This window comes from Gossypium hirsutum, chromosome A13 (assembly GCF_007990345.1).
Source record: "Gossypium hirsutum isolate 1008001.06 chromosome A13, Gossypium_hirsutum_v2.1, whole genome shotgun sequence".
In the NCBI taxonomy this organism is placed as follows: domain Eukaryota; kingdom Viridiplantae; phylum Streptophyta; class Magnoliopsida; order Malvales; family Malvaceae; genus Gossypium; species Gossypium hirsutum.
The window spans coordinates 25171915-25176010 of NC_053436.1; the positions used below are offsets into that span (position 1 = coordinate 25171915).

The window sequence follows — 4096 nt, forward strand, 5'->3', positions numbered from 1 at the left end:
CCCCACAAACGCTGCTATAAAATGGACCTTTAGCGGCGCTTTTCTTACAAAAGCCGTTAAAGAACATGACCTTTAAAAAATATATTTTATTTTAATTAAATAATATTTATTTCTATGATAACTATTATATTATGTTTAATTTTTAAAATTTGAACTTTAAACTATTTACTTTTAAGGATAAATAAAAAATATTAATTAAATTAAATTTCTATTAAAATTTAAACTTCAAAACTTAATATAAAAATTAATAAATTTAAATTAACGAAACAAGAACATTGATCAAGTTAAAAAAAAAAGACAATGAATAAATTAAGGGTCAAACATTAGCTCCAATAATTGTTCAAAATTTAAGACACTACATTCAAATAGAAACTAAATAACAACTAAAGCATCCAATGGAGCATAATTTCACTCTTTATCACTAAATGTTTCCTCATAAACATGGCTTCATCCAAAACAAAACCTCATACCATTACAATTTGCCTTTTAAGCAGAAGCTGCTGCAACCTTCTTTCTTGGTGCTGCTTCAGTACCTATACATCACCCCCAATAAAAAATAAGAACATTTTGAAAGAAAAAAAATCCAAAATTTCTTACAAGAACAGAAATACGCAATGGAACTAAAATCAGAAAGCAATGAGCCTAAGGAAATTAGCATTTTCCTACCTTCCTTGAAACCTGTCTTGATCCTGCGAGGAATGTGGCGAAGATACCTCTATACACCGGTGATGGAGATGTTAGCCTCATCTAATTGAAACCAACAGCTAGAAACACAAATAATCACACAAGTTAAAAAACCCAAAATAAGAACTTAAACACTTCAATTTACAGCATTCAAATACTTCAATTTGCAGCACTTTAACACTTCAATTTATAGCATTTAAACACTTCAATTTGCAGTACTTTAACACTTCAATTTGCAGCACTTTAACATCTCAATTAACAACATTTATACACCTCAATTACAGCGATAAAACATCTCAATGTCCAGCAACTAAACACTTCAATTTGCAGTACTTAAACACCTCAATTTGCAACATTTAAGCACTTAAATTTACAGCATTTAAACACTTCAATTTACGGCATTCAAACACTTCAATTTGCAGCACTTTAACACTTCAATTTATAGCATTTAAACACTTCAATTTGCAGCACTTTAACATCTCAATTAACAACATTATACACCTCAATTACATGAGTTGTTCATCCAAATGAATTATTTAAATTTCAGATCATAAATACATATTAAAAGGACTGTTGAGAGAGCTTCTCAAATAATTAACTGTTAGATAAATAGATTTTAATATTAAAAAAAGGGAAAATTCCTGCTGGAAAATAGCCTATAGACGAGATCTGGAAAATTCAAAAAACAAAACGGAAGGCAATAGTAAATAAAGCTAAACAGAACAAATTAAATCAAGCAATTTTCATTTTTCACTGAACAAAGATGCAAATTTTTGAACATTTTACTTCCTAATGTATGGTAATATATGCAAACAGAAAAGTAGAAAACACAATTTTTCGCATCATAAACAAACAAACAAACTAACTAACTAACTAAACAAGAAAGTTCAATGGTATAAAGCTTCTATATTTTGATTTCTGGGTTCAACAAACAAACACATGATTAAAGCAGATTACCAACTATATTTATTACTCATATGAAATAACAAATTACTTTTAGACTGAAAAACAATATATCAGAATTACATGCTTAAAAGTTCAAACTCAATCATAAAAAATAAATATCTTGAAATTTCACCACAAGAAAAGAAGAAAAAAAAACCTGGAAGTGATTGTAGCCTGGTTTCCCAACAGTTAGGAACCTATCTGCCAAAAATCCCCAAAAATAGGAATTTAATGAAATGTAAACGAAAAGTATTAGGTAGATTTACTGGCAAGTAAAAAGTTCGTTTTATTTTGTGAATATATGCGTCTTATCTGCTTCAAACTCTGGTAATAGCTAGGGAGAAAGTCACCAAAGCTTATGATGATGAGTCTGTATTTCATACTGTCGGTATATAAATCTATACTCTTAACAGCAAATAAATGCATATATCTCGTTAAAAAAGCTTAAAAACAAGCACATAATATTAAAAATTTTAACATGTGACAGTAACTTATAAGCAGTACGTTGGAAGATTGTATGATGATTTTGACCATGAATGTTAGCACTTATTAGATATGTCAACTCTGAATTTCTTACTCGACTCCAAAAGGAATCCATGTAAAGGTGTTCTCATTGCAAAAAGATAATAGAAGTGGCGAATCCTATAGCATTGGTAAGTGGCAATAGTGAAGATGATATAAGCATTTGTCCCCCCCCCCCCGAAAAATCCCAAAGCATTGCAGGCAATGTGGGGTCTAAGAAATGAAATGTGATAGAAAATAAAGTTAGAAAAGGCTAAACATCATACCTCATACTTTCCTATTTCCATTTATTCCACTTCTCCCAGTTTAATCCAACTTTTCAAACCATACCAAATTTTGAAAATGCCTTGTATTCTTTCACCTTCAAAAGGGGAAAAATGGTTTTCCAAAGTGAAGGAGCTGAAACTGAAAGTAGATCCACTAAACAACAAAGCGAGCTAAGGGTTAATGAAGATAGCAATATTGAAGCAATAGAAGAAGAGTGGTTGAACCTATCAATTCATGATATATTGAGAAAACAATCAAACATTAAAATATATGTATGCATTCACACTGCCTCTCGAGGAATAGAATTTCAACTTGAGATTAAATTTAAGGGTTTACTCTTGGAACCCCAATCACACCAAAAGGAGAAGGGGAGAGTAGCTACTTGAAATGGTACATTTTAAAGTTGCAGTAACATGGAAATATGATTTGTCACTTTAACTTACAAGGAAATTAACAAGTATGACAGATAATATTCCCACATCATATAAAACTGAACATGCTAGTGTGGCATAGGCAAACACGAAAAACCAGAGAGGAAGTCAATGATTATATACTTATAGTAGATAAAGATTGATATGTGCCTTCCTTCCAACATCTTTCTTGAAGAATGGCAGGATGTGCACTCCCATCAAAAACACAATGGATGCGGGTGTCCCACAATCTAAGTAGCACTTTATCAACCAAAAGTAATTAGAAAAACTGAGCAAGTGGCTGAAAGGGGAAATCAATTCAGGAGAAAAAAAGAGTGCAGTGGCTTATGTATTAAGAGCTTTTCAAGCAACCAGATGAACCAGAAATTAGCATTTCTTCTAGGATACAGAGGGGAAAAAATGAAGATATGGTTAAGAAAATGTCAACCACAAATATTTTCATATTCAAAAGCATTTTGTAGTCACCCACATACCCAAAATTGCAAAAGAAACCAAGAACTTGGCATGACTCTTTGACAAAAGAAAATAATGCAATCACCTGCCTTCCATTCTAACCTTTCCAAGATTATACCCATTGTAAAAAACCAAAACTTGTCTAAGTTACCACTTTTACAGCTAGAAGTGACAACTTATTATCAGCCAGTTCATCTTCATACAAAACTACCTGTGTAATAAACATGAATACTTCCCTAAATGCAAACTTAAGAATGTTAAGAAAAGCATACAAAATACAATGTACCACGTTTATATTTTAAGACACTGACCTCATCACAGAAAAGAATTGGTTCTTTTCATGTGAGCGTAGCGACATCAAGCCGCAGTGTGCAATCCTCCTAATGGAGGCTTGAGCTCCCCTCTGAAATTTCTTCCCTTGGGTTCTGATTGCAATTTAAAATGACAACAAAATCATCATCAATCACTATCCTAAATATCCTAGGACACAAAAATAAACCTTTGCAAAGTTTTCTAGTCTCTAAATTCTCAAACAAAAATAGCTAATGCATGACATAGAACAAAAGCTTAATTCTAGCAGCTCCTTTAAAAGAAAATACAACTTGTCTGAATCAAGCTCAATCATGTCACTTCCACAGTCATAGTCTAATATCCTGCTGGAACAGTTTACTGAAACATCCAAACAATCAATTGTGCTTCACTTTTAGTTTAATATTCAAAAGTAAAATAAAATCAAACTAAATGATCGTAAAACTGAATTTAAATCACCAAAAACGTTAAATAAAATAATCGAC

The 4096-nt window shown here is 31.5% G+C and overlaps 1 long non-coding RNA gene across 1 annotated transcript; it reads right to left on the minus strand.

Moving 5' to 3' along the window:
- Nucleotides 1-236: 236 nt before the first annotated feature.
- LOC121212427 (uncharacterized) lies at nucleotides 237-802 on the minus strand. Its single transcript, XR_005907559.1, has 2 exons — nucleotides 667-802; nucleotides 237-533 (listed from the first exon to the last, which is right to left on the minus strand). It is a non-coding gene; the product is annotated as an uncharacterized lncRNA (long non-coding RNA).
- Nucleotides 803-4096: the final 3294 nt, after the last annotated feature.